The 18,193-nt window shown below is 43.9% G+C and overlaps 1 long non-coding RNA gene across 2 annotated transcripts in view; it reads right to left on the bottom strand.

Annotated features, from left to right (window-relative positions):
• Positions 1 to 15,409, bottom strand: part of LOC119563953 — a 127,874-nt gene extending 112,465 nt beyond the window's left edge. Inside the window, exons 1-2 of one of the 2 annotated variants that reach the window (XR_006286461.1) lie at positions 15,290 to 15,409; positions 14,686 to 14,780 (exon numbers count right to left, since the gene is read on the bottom strand). This is a non-coding gene — a long non-coding RNA (uncharacterized LOC119563953). Of the gene's footprint in view, positions 1 to 14,685; positions 14,781 to 15,179 lie in introns of both variants that reach the window. The other variant, XR_006286460.1, reaches the window with a different exon arrangement.
• Between the last annotated feature and the right edge of the window lie 2,784 nt (positions 15,410 to 18,193).

Here is an 18,193-nt window from a genome sequence, read left to right as displayed (position 1 = left end):
GAGACTAACAAATTTATTTGAGCACAAGCTTTCGTGAGCTACAGCTCACTTCATCGGATGCATGCAGTGGAAAATACAGTGGGGAGATTTTATATACACAGAGAAAATGAAAAAATGGGTGTTACCATACATACTGTAACGAGAGTGATCAGGTAAGGTGAGCTATTATCAGCAGGAGAGGAAAAAAAAACTTTTGTAGTGATAATCAAGGTGGGCCATTTCAAGCAGTTGACAAGAACGTGTGAGGAACAGTGTGGGGGGGGATAAACATGGGGAAATAGTTTTACTTTGTGTAATGACACATCCACTCCCGGTCTTTATTCAAGCCTAATTTAATGGTGTCCAGTTTACAAATTAATTCCAATTCAGCAGTCTCTCACTGGAGTCTGTTTTTGAAGTTTTTTTGTTGAAGAATTGAAACTTTTAGGTCTGTAATCGAGTGACCAAAGAGATTGAAGTGTTCTCCGACTGATTTTTGAATGTTATAATTCTTGATGGTAGATTGTCTACAGCCAAGCTCTATGATACAACCGCATTTGCTCCAACCCCTCAGACAGAGACAAACACCTACAAGATCTCTATCAAGCGTTCTTACAACTACAATACCCATCTGCTAAAGTGAAGAAACAGACAGAACCAGAAGAGTACCCAGAAGTTACCTACTACAGGACAGGCCCAACAAAGAAAACAACAGAACGCCACTAGCCATCACCCTTCAGCCCCCAACTAAAACCTCTCAAACGCATCATCAAAGATCTACAACCTCTCCTGAAGGACGACCCATCACTCTCACAGATCTTGGGAGACAGGCCAGTCCTTGCTTACAGACAGCCCCCCAACCTGAAGCAAATACCCACCAGCAACCACACACACCACAACACTAACCCAGGAATCTATCCTTGCAACAAAGCCCGTTGCCAACTGTGTCCACATATCTATTCAGGGGACACCATCATAGGGCCTAATCACATCAGCCACATTATCAGAGGCTCGTTCACCTGCACACCTACCAATGTGATATATGCCATCATGTGCCAGCAATGCCCCTCTGCCATGTACATTGGCCAAATCAGACAGTCTCTACGTAAAAGAATAAATCGACACAAATCAGACGTCAAGAATTATAACATTCAAAAATCAGTTGGAGAACACTTCAATCTCTCTGGTCACTCGATTACAGACCTAAAAGTTGCAATTCTTCAACAAAAAAAACTTCAAAAACAGACTCCAATGAGAGACTGCTGAATTGGAATTAATTTGCAAACTGACCACCATTAAATTAGGCTTCAATAAAGACTGGCAGTGGATGGGTCGTTACACAAAGTAAAACTATTTCCCCATGTTTATTTCCCCCACCCCCCACCCCCACTGTTCCTTACACGTTCTTGTCAACTGCTGGAAATGGCCCACCTTGATCATCACTACAAAAGGTTTTTTTTCTCTCCTGTTGGTAATAGCTCACCTTACCTGATCACTCTCATTACAGTGTGTATGGTAACACCCATTGTTTCATGTTCTCTGTGTATATAAAATCTCCCCACTGTATTTTCCACTGCATGCATCCAATGAAGTAAGCTGTAGGTCACAAAAGCTTACGCTCAAATAAATTTGTTAGTCTCTAAGGTGCCACAAGTACTCTTTTCCTTTTTGCGGATACAGACTAACATGGCTGCTACTCTGAAACCGTACATTTGTTTTGTGATACTGCAGTCTTGAAGTGAGCAAACCCTGTTAACAACGACAACTGCTAATTTGCAAGATTTTATGACATTTAGTCATCTGCAATGGATCTCTTGGTTATCCATGGAGTCATTGAGGCTCTCCTGCCTACATAATGAAACTCAACTAGTTTGTGTGACCAAGAAAAGAAAACTTAAGTAAATGCTCATAAAAAGAGCAGTTACGCAGGAGCACCAAAAACTGAAACAACCTATTCACTAGAAGTCCTGTGGATTTGCTAGCTTCCACAGTATGGTCTTGCTCTTTTTCTCTGCAGCTTATATATTGTAGTGTGTGTACACACACATGCACATGTATGTATTTTGGAAGTTTAAATTGGACTGAAATTGAAATTTTATAAATTATAAAGCGGATTACAACCCAACAGGACACCCACAAGTCTTACTCACGTCACATAGCACTTAACCAAATGTAACTCAGCAGGGCTACACAACAAGAGTAATAATTACTGAGGTGAGTAAGGTATGCATAAAAATCAGACCTTTGTGATCAGGGATCTTAACAAGTCACAGTTGGTTTGTTTTCAATAAAGTTTTCCAGCTCAGCTCCAGTAAGATTTCCCATACTGGCCCAACCAGCTGGAACTCAGGACTGACTTAAACAATTGTTCCCCTATGGAAGGGCAAGCGAAATCTGCTATGACACCCAGAGATGGGCATATTTATCAACTCCATTGCTAAGGAGGCAGCCTTCCCAGGGTGCTAGGGCTAATCAGCTGTGGAGGCATCAAGCTTTTGAATGCTGGACATGGGCATCACAACCTCTTTAGGACATCACAAGTTCAAAAGTGATGTGAGCTTTATCAGAGGAGTCAGGAGATTAAAAGGTCAGAGAAATAATCGAGTCTATTAGCTGACTGATACTAAGAAGCTTCATAGAGTTCTCCTTATTGAAACAGAAATAGTCCTCAAGATGGCTGCAACATATATGTTGAGTTGGACAAAGCCAACTCAAATGGGATCGCAGCAAAGAGCTACATTATAATGCAAATTAATCCTTGCACTTGGTAGAAACTTATTTAAAGGCCTGATCCCAATCCCTTTTAGTTCAACAAGCATTTTGCCGTTAACTTTAGCAGAGGCAAGACCAGGCTCTAAAGAAATGAAAGGAATAAGCAGCACTCATCCAACTGGTGTGCACCTGCCTGTGAAGCACAAGCCTAAAGCAAAGAAGACAATAGCCTATTTTAAACTACAGAACTAAAAGAACATTGTGCCCATAAAAACCTGTTTCTAGAATGGATTTGTTTCCTGGCAGAGAAATAAATCAAATATGGACCTCACATGCAATACCCTACAGTCAGTTTGAGCCTTTCTATAGTTCTTATTTTTTCACCTTAATTGTTCCCAGCATAGGGCATTGCCATAGATTTTTATGGATTGGATACTGAGGCTGTAGTGGTCATTGACTGTTTCCAACGGCAGTAATAGCTGAGTGAGGGGCAGCCTCTTTATTGCCTACCGTTAATGCAGTCAACATCATTCCAGCTCTTCTCATGCAGATTCCTTCTGCCTCCACCTCCCAGCCCATTCTGATGACTGCCAGCCTCAGGTCATTCTGGCAGAAGCATCTAGAGCAGAGGTAGTCAATAGGTGGACCATGAGCCAAATCTGAACAGCCAGATGCTTTTGAATATACCGCAAAATATTTGTATTTACTTATTATCATTATTATTATTGTGTGTGAAAAATGTTTCTCTGGAGTCTGGATCTTGATTATACCTTGACCAAGAAATTTGCATCTTGACAAAAAACAATTGACTACCCCGGATAGAGAAAGGATAATTTTTAAGGTTCAGCTTCATCTCTGTCCCAGGAAAGCAGATCTGACCATAGGATTGGACATAGCTTTACTTAGGGATGAACAAGGAATAACTAGAAAAAACAAATACAAGTCATTGGGGTTAAGAGGAGTCAAGAGTTCCAAGAACTTCAATTAAATGTAGATTATTCTGAAATACAGCTGAAACCTCTTCTCATATTGTTAGTTAGTTTCAGGCCTACAATAAAATACTCCCTTTATCATCTGGAAAAGGGATTTTTCCAGTAGGGATCATTTAGATTGCAAACTCTTTAGGACAGGACTTATCTTTTCAATTGCTAGATCAGTGTTGGGTATTATTAATAATAATAGAAACACCCTGGCCCTGCAAAGCCAGTTCTTTTATCTCACCCTCACCTTTACCTTATCTACACACTTCGAAGTATTCACTTGGCAAAATCCTCATGACTAGTGTGACAATATCCAGGGTACGTTTCATCTAGTGAAGGGCCAAGTTCTAGTTGCAGCACATCAGGAAAAGCAGGATACCTACATATGCGTTGAGTGGCCAGAAAGGCAGAGGGTGTTTGTGGTTTGTTTTTGTAGTTGAAGTAGCATTGTGGTAGATCCTAGAGGCCCCAACTGAGATGGGAGCCCCATTGTGCTAGGTGCTGTACAGACTCATTGTAAGAAACAGTCAATGATCTGGGGAATTTACAGTCTAAGTAGACAAAACAGACATTCACAGGGGAAACAGAGGCATGGAGAGATTAAATGACATGCCCAAGGTTGCACAACAGGTCTGTGAGACACCCTGGAGTCTCGACTCCAAGTTCAGGATCTGAGATACATGCACCATGGAGAAGAAGAATTCTTATATGGGGAATGCCAGATGTAAGAAGCAACTGATCAACTAGCAAAATATTCCAAAGGGAAAAGTCAGAATTACAGTCCCATAGCGACAGGAAGTTCGTTAAACAGATGCTGTCAAAAAGCATCATCTGCAACTAAAAAACAGTAAGAACGGAAGCAAATAGACCACATTTTCTCCAGAAGGGGGAAGGTTTCAGGAAGTACGTTTCTGAATAGCAAAGAGAAGAAACAAAAATAAATTATACAGCACAAGATCAGTTAAGTGAATGTTTGACAGGCATGAAGATAAATTCATTAACCAGGGGGATTTCAAATGCAATTAAGAGATGTCAGGAAACCATGATCCTATTGCAGTGAACAGGGATATCTGATAACCAGAACTGGACTGCATACTCCATTAACGATTCACAGAGCAGCTTCCAAATGGCGAGATGGGGAAGCAGGATCTGAAGGGAAAACAAAGTCTTGATTTATAGCAAGAAAAGCGTAGTGCTCTACATTGGAAATATGCCGTGTTGCTTGACCTACTTGTCTCGACTTGGTGGTGATCTCACTAGGAGCTGGTGTGGGGAAGCAGGCCTGCCTGCACTAAATGTAGCAGCACCACTGATAAATCATGCCTGTGGCAAGAAATATTTGAACAGTAACAGAGGAGAAGGGGAAGCAAGGTCTGTCATGTGAAAGATTTGTAGGCTGAGCAGAATGACTCTGTTACAATCTGGTTGAGATTGACAGAGAGTCCTTGTCTGAGAGGGACACTGTTCAAATCCAGGTAGCGAAGGACTGCTGTGGGGATCGTGCCTATATTTCGTGGTGTGGCTGCATGTGTGTGTGACTGGATGCTCAGGAGCATTGAATGAAGCATTGTTTCAGTGGCACCACTCCATCAAGGCCCGGCCTTTAGAGATGTCGGAGGAGGTAGCTTTTAGAACATCTCCAAAAGTGGGGAGAAAGACTGGGAGGTTCAGGAGGAGTGATGTCCCCATGGGGATTTAAACTATGTTTAGTAAGAGAAGAACCAAGGGGCTGATCCTCTGGCATTTCTCTCTCAGGACAATAAAACTCCAGTAGTAATCATCAGTATGGGTTAGTGACCCTACTAATTGGTGCCACTCACTTTGCAAAGAGAGTTACAGCATGCACAGATATGATGATTAGATAGATAAGAGGGGGGCAAACTATGGCCCACGGGCCACATCCAGCTGGCAGGACCCTTCCCGCTGGCCTCCGAGCTCCTGCCAGGGAGCTGGGTCAGGACAGGCTTGCAGAGGAGCCAGCCCAGCTCCCCCGCAGCATGGTGAGAGGGCTGGAGGCTAGCCCCTGGCCCATGCCCTTCTGCTCCCCTCTCTCCCTCCCTCACTGTCACAGCTCCCCCAGTGCCTGGGCAGCGGGGCTGCAGCTCCAGCCGGGCAGCACGGCTATAGCACTGCCAGACCTGGTGCTCCAGGGCGGCACGGTCAGGGGGAGAGCGAGGAGCAAGGGGAGTTCCGGGGGGTGCACGGTCAAGGGACCTGGGCCCTGCTGCTGGGGACAGGGGCAGAGCAAGCCAAGGCCCCCCTCCACCTCCAGCATGCTTGGCCCCTGTCCCCAGCAGCCAGCCCAAACAGGGAGCAAGCCCTGCCCGACTGCCAGGAAGAGCAGCCAAACGAGCAGGGGAAACGCACAGGGAAAGGACTGAGCCCCCCCTTTCCCTCACCCCACAGGTAATGTGGAGCAGGGAGGGTTGGATAGGGGGAGGGGATCCCCAGGGCGGGGTGGTCAGGGGGTGGGGAGCAGGGGGGATTGGATAGGGGATGGGCGTCCCGGGAGCAATGGTCAGGGGGTAGAGAGCAAGGGTGTTTGGATAAGATACAGGAGTCCCAGAGGGCAGTCAGGGAAGGGGGCGGGGGGGGGGGGAGTTCCGGGGGGCTGGAATAGGGGCGGTGGCCAGGCCACACCCTGCTGTTTTGGGCGGCAGAGCCTCCCCCAGCCTTCCCTACCTGGCCCTCCATACAATTTCTGTACCCGATGTGGCCCTAGGGCCAAAAAGTTTGCCCACCCCTGAGATAGATGGATAAATACATGCTCCACTCCACCCCCCTTCCCCCGCCACCACACACAGAGCTTTCGGTTGCTAGTAATCAAAAGCTGCTAGAGAACTGGTGCCACCAGCACTCTAGCTTCTCTGTGTTTTACCCATTGTACTGTTGACATTAGACCTGCTCCAAGAAGAGTTAGAGAACATGGGATCGAGAACAATTGTCTATGCTAGGATTCCCACTGCTGCTAGCAATGGGGAACTGCACTCAGGTAGACAAAGGTGGGAATTTTAAGAACATACAGTCTAGTGAAGACACAGCCATGCCGTGTGTCTCATGGTCACAGTGCTTGAGATGGACAAACAAAAATAAATCCTCACCACGCTCCATGCTAAAGGGGAGATAAGCAGCCCTCTCGGTTTTACACATGGGGGAACAGACAGAGGTTGAAGACTTCATCCTGCCCAGCTCCTGTGCACCCTCAATTCCTCCTGGCTTCAGTGGGACTTGGTGAGGGATCAGCACTTCCTGGGAAGAGGCTGTGTGATTTGGGCAGGGCCATTCAGAAAGCCTGTGTCAGAGTTGGGATTAGAACTCAAGTCCCCTGCCTCCTAGTCCTGTGTCTATTTAATCTACTACAGAAGACTGTTTACTGCATCCAAATGCTTGAAATGCACCCTGGACCCTGGTTAAACTTTAAGGCACAGAACTAATTGTTAGGAAAGTGAATGTTCATTTGAGGGCTTGGTATATTGTAAAGTTATTAGGTCTCCAAAGCCACAGACGGCATTACAAATAAGAGATGAACTTTTCCAGTGTTAGCTCAGGTTACAGCCACGATATAAATAAAAAAATAAGGCCTGAGGTTTCCTCTGTGTTCTTGACACTTCGTCAATAACTAAAGCCATCCATGTGTCAGCACTTAGCCATATGACTTGGAAATGCCATGTGTATTATTGGGTCAAGTTCATTCAGCCACGTTAAATAGGGCTTTATACTAGGAACTTTCAAACAGCCATTCTGCGTCAGACCAACCATCCATCTAGCCTCAGATCCTGTCTCTGACAGTACCAGATGCTGCAGAGGATGGTATCATTTCCCAATATGAGACAATTATGCATTGACCTGTGCCCTACATGAAACTCCAGTCTGATCCCATGTGGTTAGGGGTTGACGAACAAGCAGTATATTTTTAAACTGATAAGAGAAAATGTCATTGGGTAGCTCCTTATTCTTTGGGTGTGAGAAAGATTAAATCTATTCATTTAAAGGGCAAGCACATTAATGTCTTTGCAATTTTAACCTATCTAGATGTCACAAACTTGATTTCCCAGTTGGGTTTATAAAAAAAAAATAACTGTACATAGAAATATTTGCAGTCAGTCAGAGACAATTTGACATCAAAAGCATGAAAATCTGATGTGGCCTCTTTCACAGAGGAAAATAGAAGGTACCAAGTTTCCGCTTGACCTTCACCTGTTCTGGCTGGTGAGCTGAGCTTCACAAGAGATGATGGGTACTGAAGATTTACATTCTTAGTTCAGGAGAAGAGAACTGTAGTGCCAGGTTGCTGCCTTATTTGTCGTGATGACCTCCCATGAGTACAGAGACCTCTTAGGTCAAACTCATTGGTAGCAGACAGCCCAGTGTTTAATGAGCTGTGGGGACTAAAATCTTTTAAGGTATATTTGGCACCTTCACTGGACACAGGCCTATGTAACTTATGATAAGTCCCCTCCTGCCAGTCACCTGTTGTTATGAAAAGAGCTTTCAGACCATTCATACCATTCCTATTCCTGGAATACACAGTTTGAAAGAAAGTCTGGGAGCGGTGGGGAGAAGAGAATCAGAAACTATTAATTATTCCACACTGGGGAAATCCAGTTCAAGGCTAGACGTTAGAATGGGGTAGGGTGACAGAACTCCTAGGTTCTATTTCTGGCTCTACCATTGGCTTGCAATGTGACCTTGGGTAAATTACTTCATCCTCTCTTACCTCTCTTCCCCCATCTATAGCACATGGAAAATACCCACCTACCTGGGGTATTGTGAGACTTAGTGTTTGGAAAACACTTCAGGATCCTCATATGTAAGGTTCTGTACAGCAAGGCAAAATATTATTAAGCTATTTGGCTGTAGACCTTTATAATGAGAAAGTCTACAAAGCTGCCAATGCAGGTTCCAGAAGCGTACAACATGACAAGATACTGCTCTCCCTGATTCATCTGGGCTACTATATATTCCAATGGGGCTACCGAGATGCAATCATTTTGGTCATCAGTAGTCAAAGTGGCTACATGAAAGGTTATGATAGCTTGACTTCCAATAAATAATTTCAGTTAATGATATGTAATACCTTGAATGGGAGTTTGTTGCTAAGGTGTAAGAAAGTGCGAGCATCACCTAGCTTCTGTACCAAATGATACATTGGTAAATTTTCCTAAAGAATTAATACCAGACTGAACACCAGATCACAAGTCAAGTCGCAAGACTTTGCCCTATGCTAACTAGTCAATGCAGGAAGTAAAGTTTAACGACTTACAGGAAGAGTCACGCAGAGAAAACAGTATTAATGAGGTGTATCCAAACAAGCCAGAAACTAGAACGAGCATGTTTAAAATAAATAACCAAAATGCAGCAATGCAGGCACTTTCTGGGGGTTCCAGATTTTGTAAATATGAAACTCTGCAGCTGACATTTTCCCCATTCCCACATTGTGCATGCAGTCTAGCTTGTTACCGTAGGGTGGGTAAGGTTCATACTGTAAGGTTCATAAGCACCTTTGTGACTCACTTCGTGACTAAATCACTTAGTGCTTGTCCATATGGAGAGAGTTCACAGCATTCTGGGATGGAAGTCTACTGCGCATCAGCCTGCCATGAGTTAACTGGCCCTGTGGACCCTGCTACCGTGCACTAGAAGTTCTGTAGTGCACTTTGATCTTCTGCTGTTCAGAACTTGTAGTGTGATAGCAGGGTCCACACGGCCAGTTAGTGCACCTGGAGTGCTTTCAATCTACGCATCAGCATGCCATGTGCAAATCCTCCATATACACAAGCCCTTAGGCTCCTTTAGAAATCCCACTCGTAGCATATAGTGCATTGGATGGATGAGCTATGAACATTCCACATTGACTGCATGTCGCCGACTCCAATATGCACATAAGACCGGAACAAATCCTGGAGTGCGTTACTACTACTTAGCACTTATATAGATTATGCAGAGGGACAGTGTCAGAGCCAGGCTTAGCACACAGGAGATCCCAGCTCCCTGTGCTCACACCATTATTTCTCTACCCATTAAGGGCCACATTCTGAGCTCAGAAGGAATTCAGAATGTGTGGCATCACCTCTCCCACATTCTTCTATCGTACTCACATGGTCCCCATTACCTCACAATCTTCAATGTATCTATCCTCACAACGCCCCTTAGAGTCAGGGAAGTGCTCTTTAATCCCAATTTTCAGGTGTGGAACTGAGGCAGAGAGTTCTAAGCAGCTGTTCCAGGACCACACAGGAAGTCTATGGAGGAGCAGGGACTTGAACCTAGGTCTCTCAAGTCTGAGGCGAGTGCCCTAACCACCAGGCCATCCAGGATCAGCCGCCTTTCTGTTAACACCAGATTCTGGAAGCCAGCCAGCTAGCAGGGAATTTCCCAGCATAAGATAGAGCAGCCCCAGGGGTCTCTAACCTATGTTGTTATGACACCCCTATGGAACCATCCAGAAGTCCAGTGCAACTAAAAGGCAGAATGCTTTTGCCATGCCTCCACTCTCCCTAGGCCATGCCCTCACTCAAGGGCTGCATGGAGGGTAAGCATAGGGTCAGCTTCGTGGATATTCTACATTTTAAGGAGATGCACTGGCTTTGCAGTTCCAGTACACCTGTAGCTTCAATCCCAGCCTCTACAGCTACAGGCTGCACAACGCAACTCACACCAACTATATGATTAGCTAAGTTATCTTGGCTGTTCTATTCCCACTACCCAGTCATGAGTGGCTCGTGAACTGTAGGGCCAAGGACTATATACAGTATTGCTTTGATTTTCTAACAAACACACCTGACCATCACTGGATTCAAGATAGTGATACATACAGCAGAAGTTTTTAACCTATTACCAATCCTCTGAAACATCCAGACCCTGCTCAGCCATTCTGGGAAAAAAAAAAAGTCTATTTTGGATATTAGGTAGCCACAACGAAGTGCCATTAAGAACTGAACCACAGATCCACAACAACCACCACTTATCTGCAGGGAATAAACATATTGGACCAAACCCTCAACTTGTTTAAACTGTCAAAGCTCACCCAAAGTCAATGGTGCTATTGTCAATTTACACTGTGGGCGGATCTGGACCTTTGCCACATACAGCCACTATAGAAGGTTTATTATAGACTCATAATGAATGATAAGCTGAACAGTTAAGGCTATAAGATGACTCAAAAAAATCACAAGAGGATGCTGAACTGTGGAAAATAAATTATACTGCACACACCAGTAAACTTCTATTTATTAGAATTTTGTCACATGCTTGTCTAGTTGGCTGGATACAGTTTAAATTCACTCACTTTAAACAATCCCTTTCAACATTGTTAGGTGTAAAGGAAAGTGCTTCAAGTGTGTCCCAGGATAACAGCAGTTCTGTTTTTGTGCAATGACCCAGGCACCGATCACTGGCAGGACTTGAAGGGATAGCTCAGAGCACCAATTTAAACTTGGAGACAGTGGGTGCATTTTGGATGCAATTTTTCTTGAATGTAATTAGGGGTTGTCAAGAGGATTATTTTAAGACACTGCTTCTGAGCAGCAATCACATGCAGTCTGCAATGCTAGCGTGCAGAAGCAGTGGCTGATTGGGGAATCTGAAGGAAGGAAAAATTAAATGAAAACAAGTAAAAGTGGAGAGAGGCCAATGGCGTAGAGTTCTCGGCCAGGTTCAAGCGTCCCCAAAGCTCAGGGGATGTTTGGGTCTGGGGTTTCAGTGCAGCCCCACAGTCATGGGTAAACTAGCTTGACTTTCAAGAGTGCTGAGCGTCTACAGTATGCATCCGATGAAGTGGGCTGTAGCTCACGAAAGCTTATGCTCAAATAAATTGGTTAGTCTCTGAGGTGCCACTAGTACTCCTTTTCTTTTTAGCTCAAATGAAGTTTCAGGTGCTTAGCGCCTTTGAAAAAAAATCTGACTCTCGGCGCTTGAAGTCATAGGAACCACATGGAAGGGTTTTTAAGGGAATCCCATCCTGCCCGTCTTGGAAGAAAGTCACCAGCAAAGTGGGGCCTTGGTTGTGGGGAAAGGATGTGTGAATCCCATGCCAAACTCCCCCCTCATCTTCAACAGAAGAAAAAATGTTTTACATGTACAAAATTCTATCCACCACACAGAGAGCAATACAGTAATTAAGCCACAGGACATGGATGTTCTAAGATCACAAAACCAGAGGCCAGTCACCATCTTCACTCTCAAAAACGCCGCATCAGTCTCCGCAGCACTCAGCCTATGGGGACGAGTTATAACGAAGTGGGGTTTATGCATGAAAATTAAGAACAAAAATCAGTTGGTGGGGTGGAGGGGGTTACAGACGTACCACAGGTACACGGTTCTCCTTCTTCTTAGCCACAAAGCAATCACATAGCCAGCCGCCAAAAACCATGCCATAAGTGTACCGCACGCGCTCGGTATTTTTTTTTAAAATGAGTAAAGAAGGCAGTGTTTTCATTATCAATAATCATGCTAATGCGCTGTCAAGTACATTCTGCAAAGCTAACTCATCCTCCTCCTTAAAACTCTCCTTTGCTGTGATGCCTACAAAAACTTAGGTTTCAGAGTAGCAGCCGTGTTCGTCTGTATCCGCAAAAAGAAAAGGAGGACTTGTGGCACCTTAGAGACTAACCAATTTATTTGAGCATAAGCTTTCGTGAGGTACAGCTCACTTCATCGGATGCATGCAGTGGAAAATACAGTGGGGAGAATAAATGGACACAAATCAAACGTCAAGAATTATAACATTCAAAAACCAGTCAGAGAACACTTCAATCTATCTGGTCACTCGATTACAGACCTAAAAGTCGCAATTCTTCAACAAAAAAACTTCAGAAACAGACTCCAACAAGAGACCATTGAATTGGAATTAATTTGCAAACTGGTCACCATTAAATTAGGCTTGAATAAAGACTGGGAGTGGATGTGTCATTACACAAAGTAAAACTATTTCCCCATGTTTATTTCCTCCCCCCCCACCCCCCCCACTGTTCCTCACACATTCTTGTCAACTGCTGGAAATGGCCCACCTTGATTATCTCTACAAAAGGTTTTTTTTTCTCTCCTGCTGGTAATAGCTCACCTTACCTGATCACTCTTGTTACAGTGTGTATGGTAACACCCATTGTTTCATGTTCTCTGTGTATATAAAATCTCCCCACTGCATGCATCTGATGAAGTGAGCTGTAGGTCATGATAGCTTATGCTCAAATAAATTTGTTAGTCTCTAAGGTGCCACAAGTCCTCCTTTTCTTTTTATAAAAACTTAGCAGTGATTAGACTGCTGGTATGCTTGGAGTGCTGCCTACCACGCTGATCAATACTGTCTTGTCGATTCCTCGCCTGTATTCATCTAGTGACAATGGGGTCCTGATCCATGTTTAGGGCTCCTACGTGCTATGGTAATATAAATGAATAATTTTGTGTATGGACTGGTAAGTTTTAAGGACCATTTGCTATACTGTAACAAATATGTTTGCACAGTGCCTGGCACTATGAAGCCCTGTCCTAGATGGACTCTAGCCCTAGTGCAAAAAAAAGAGTTAATAATAAATAATAGGCTTTGCATTCATCCTAAACAGCAACAGCTCAAAGGCCAACCAACCAACATCTCTGCACTCTGAAGCATGAAACTGGTTTTAATAATTTCATCAATTTCCCACTTCTGTTGCATGGCAAAATTAGTCAGATAACAGGCTTTGTTTATAGAGGAACTACAGAACACCTCCTAGCAGCAAACAATTAATCCTCCTGCTGAACTTTTTGTAAATACACATTTTTAGGGTTAGTCTAAAAGTTGCCTGAGAAACCACCATTTAGTGGAATTGGGAAGTTCCATGGCTTGATTTTCTATTGACCCACACCTTATATAGAGATTTACACCAGTGCACAGTAGGTGTAAAACACTACTACATCAGAATGGTACTATTTTGCACTGCTGTAGATGAGTACACAAAGGGCAGGGCAATGGAGAATCAGACCCACCGATTCAGTCCCCTCCAGAAAGTGATTCAGCTTAATTCTTCTTTTGCAGCAGTTTTACACTGGTGTAACTCCATTCATACAGTGGAGTTACTCCTGACTTGAAGTGAGCTGTAGCTCACGAAAGCTTATGCTCAAATAAATTTGTTAGTCTCTAAGGTGCCACAAGTCCTCCTTTTCTTTTTGTGGATACAGACTAACATGGCTGCTACTCTGAAACTGGTGTATCTGTACCTTCCATCTTTTCAGTGCTTCCATCTGAGAAAACCTCAAGAGCATGGGAACGTTGGCAACACAGCAGCTAAGGGAGCCAAATTTGCCTGGCAGCAAACACTGCAGAGATGAAAGAGCTTCTTTGCTTGGCCTGTTTCAAGGTTTACCTTTTGAAATGGCATGTTGAGGATTAGGCACAATGTCAAGAATCTTAAGTAGCAGAACAGGTTTGGGGGATCCCAAGCAGATAGGAATTTTATTGTTAGTTATTTTCCATCACACCCTTGTTTTGCTACCTTCTACATCCCCCCTAAGCCACAATGCCGCTGCTTTACTGTTTAAGTGACACCATCTCTCAGACATCTGTAGCTGCTCAGAGAAGCAATCAACAGTATGTTATTGACAAGCCCAGCTTTTCACCCTGGCTCCATGCAAATTCCTTTTGTCTTGTGCATTTAAGTGACACATTTCTCTAAAGCAAATGTTTTTCTTGGTCCTGCCCATTCTATTTTCATTCCTGGTGTGCCCCTCTGCTACATGTTGGAAGTAGAGGGGAGAGGATGATTGATGACTGAAGGGAAACAAGACAAAATGACCCTAATGAACATTAGACAGCTGTGCAAATGCCTTTCATGCACACAAGAGATGGGCACATGAAAACTGCACAAATACCATACATCGTAGTCTTGGAACTGGCCCCAGTTCCTTATCGAATGATGCTCAGTGCATAGATTTAATAAATAATTAACAGAGGAAAAACAACAGGGAAGTGCACATAGAACTCCAGCACAAGTGCTGGAGTTAACTGACCAGGGTTTCCCCCATCAATCCCACCACTTACCTGTTCACACAAGTGACATCACCCTCCTGAGAAAGTGCAAGTCATCCTTCATGGGCATTTTCTTTTCCCAATAAAGAAAGGCATCATTGTTTTTTCTAAAAATAAAGAAATGAAAGCAAACTATATCCTATCAGAGTCAATGCTACAGCCCCACACTACCCTGCAATAAAAAAAGGCCTGATCTTACAGAATGAACCATCCAGGTAGAACCCAATTAAATCTATTCAGGACTGGGACCTAAATCTCATAGCCATGACCAGCCAATGGCAAAAGTGAAACCCCACAGTGCACATGCCAGACAAGAAAAATATTTGGGCCTCGATCCTACAAAGTCCAGAGCCAAGGTAGTTCTAGAGAGCAGTGAAGGATTACCAGAGCTCAGCTCAGCTCCTCCATGCTCCTGCCCCTGGCACCCCACCTCTCCCATAATTCAACACTTGTGCAGAGCCCCACTGATTTCCACAGGGTCATCATGGAGGTGGGGATCCACTCACATGTAGGAGACTGCAGGATCAGGGTCTTATTTTAGCCCAGAATATACATTTCACAGTCAGGTGTCCTAGTGGTAAAAAAACAGTCAAACTTCTGTTGTTTATACTCTTACTGGTAGATACACCTCAGTATTGTCCTTTGCAGTGGGAAAGCAGTTCCACCCCAGATCCAACTACTGAAGAAGTCTAATAGTTCAGGCAGTTCCTAGGTCACTAGCAGTTGTTTAGATCCTCCTAAAGACCCATAGGTTCTACCCTATGAGGTTAGCCGTTTTAGCTGAACCCAGCCATGTGACCATCCATCAGCAAAGAGGGCCAACACCTGCTGCAGTTCTTTTGCTGGAGATGGGCTTTTAACCCCATCCTTGCCAGATGCTGGATGATAATCACAGCAATAATTAGGGTGACCAGACGTCCTGATTCTATAGGGACATTCCTGATATTCGGGGCTTTTTCTTATATAAGTGCTTACTACCCTCCACCCCCGTCCTGATTTTTCACACTTGCTATCTGGTCACCCTAGCAATAATTTGCATGTATTATACCAATTGCCATCCACAGATAGCAATGTGCTTTATAAAACTCAAGGCATGGCTACTCCACTTTGAATTTACACCCTGCCTTCAATAAAGCAACTTGCTTAAGATCACACAGCAACTCAGTGATGAAGCCAGGGTTAGAAACCAGGAGTCCTGGCTCCCACACCCTTGCACTAGCCACTGGACCCATCATAAAGCCCTTCTAGGTTCTTAAACAGCATTATGTATTTTCAATCAACTGTAACTGGTGAGACTGCAGGTGCTATTCTAATTCACAGACACATCTAGGGTCTTCTCTGAAGCCCACTGGAAATCTGTGGAAACTTTCCCAGTGACTTCAAGCAGGCTTTGGATCAGTCCCCTCAGCCTTATACTTTCTAGTATACAGTGAGTGTTGCCCAATGATGAACAAGAAAAAATGAATAAGGCCTGATCCTGCAAACACTAATGTCAGTAATGGGCTTACTTACAGGAGTAAAGTAATTCAGCTGTGTAACCAAGGACTTCGGGATTTGCTGTGATATTTGTACTAGTGATCTTCAATCTGCAAGTTTGAAAACTTAGTTCCCTCCTCTCTGTTATTTCTAGTTCACATGTTCATTTCAGCTGGATTGTGGGGGTTTTCTCTGCCCAGCACCTTGGAATGTACTTCATGAAGGGATTGTATTCCATGGTCTCTTGTCAATTCATGCCCATTATGAACCAGTACATCCACTGGACCTATAAATAAAAGAGATGTGGGGCCTGAGTCTGATCTAAATTGTGTCATATTAACTCTGTTGAAGTCATTAGAGTTACTCCATATCTACACTGGTACCTGAAACCAGACTCTGGTCTGTGCAGCATGTTTTCTGAGATTAATAGGGCTCAGTTTTCCCCAGAGTCCGAGCTCTGTGTCCATTATGAAACTCTGATTCTGTGTCAGCCTGGCTCTGGCGTAAGTTAGAGCAGCTTTTAGCTATACTATACTGCACCATGCGCTTGCCCCTGGCACACCTCCTCCATTCCTTAACATGCTGCCTAAGCCAGGAGCATGGAAGTGGCTGGCAAAGTAACCAGTCCAACAATTTTTCCAGAGACACTTTCCCCTCTACAAGGGTAACTTTTCACTTGTTGTTTATGGCCAGATTCTGGCCCCTTTGTACCACCTGAGTGTCTTAAAGAGGCCAGATTGTTAATGAGAAGCTGGCCCATAAAAAAGGTCAGAGGGAACTATTCTGATCATCCAGGCTGATCTCCTATATGCATAGCACAGGCCAGAGAATGTCACCCAGCAATTTCTGCATCCAGCCCTGGCATCTGTGGTTGTCTTTTCAAAAGATATCCAGTGGCAATTTAAAAATGCCAAGCAATGGAGAATTTACTCCTTGCTTCATGCCCCTTCCACTTTTGACCCACTGGGGAGTACAACTTGGGATGCCAGAGTCACAGAAACAGAGAATTTTACTAAATGTCCAGCTGCAATAGACCCTGAACTCATTGAAAGTATAGAGAGAGGGATACATCCTCTCAGTAAATTCATCCTTGCGATAGCTTCATAGCTTTGCTGAGATTCACTGAATTGTGTTTAGTATCATACATCTTCTTGTTATTTACTGCTAATCTTTTACAGTGATACATTATCCCCCTGGAAGAGAAATGCTTTAGCATTAGGCAGTGTACTGGAGAAGATTTCTGAAAGACATGAAGAACAAATTACCTCATTTTACGTATATGGGGCAATGCTTTCTGATTTTAAAAAGCCAGTGAAAAAGAAAGACATTTATATTAGCTATAAAAAGAGGTGCATCTTCTTGGGAGAGGGAGATGGCTTGGGGGTGAGGCGTTAGCCAGACGTACAGAACCTTTCACCTCTAAATACTAGTTGGTATTCAGCGTAAGGCAATAATGACCCAAAGCGTCTACCATCCGATCGCTGGTCAGTGTGCCAATACATTTTGTGAATCTCAGTTCATTTCCCATTGTTCACATCACACTGTCAGCCTCAGCAGAGAACCCTGGAATTGAATAGGCCCCATACATTGGACTCCTCTCTTGCCCAGCAAGGTGATTGCTTTGGGAGATGGGAGTGGTGTGTTGGCTGGGTAGCGTAAAGGAATCTTGTCCTGTCACTATTTCTATTCTGTGGTTAAACAGAACACATCAGCAGCCAGCACTTTTCACAAGCATTAAATTCCCTCCAAGTCCTTTTTAGAGACATTTATACTCCTGGTCTGCATATTATTCTGGAATAACCTCTGTCACTGCCATTCACAGTATATTATTCTGGAATAACCTGTCACTGCCATTCACAGCATAACACATACCAGGGCTTGTGAGAACACTGGTAGCACAAAGAACTTTGTGTTTTCCCTTCCAACGGCCATGTGAGCACATTAGTCCAGTTTCACCCTTTTCTCCTTACTCTAACCATTCAAGAGAGACAAGGTGGGTGAAGTCATATCTTTTCCTGAACTTCTGTTGGTGAAAGAGACACGC

This window comes from Chelonia mydas, chromosome 18 (genome assembly GCF_015237465.2).
Source record: "Chelonia mydas isolate rCheMyd1 chromosome 18, rCheMyd1.pri.v2, whole genome shotgun sequence".
Taxonomy (NCBI): Eukaryota; Metazoa; Chordata; order Testudines; family Cheloniidae; genus Chelonia; species Chelonia mydas.
The sequence above is the reverse complement of the archived record's forward strand: the minus strand, read 5'-3'. Positions and strand labels throughout refer to the sequence as shown.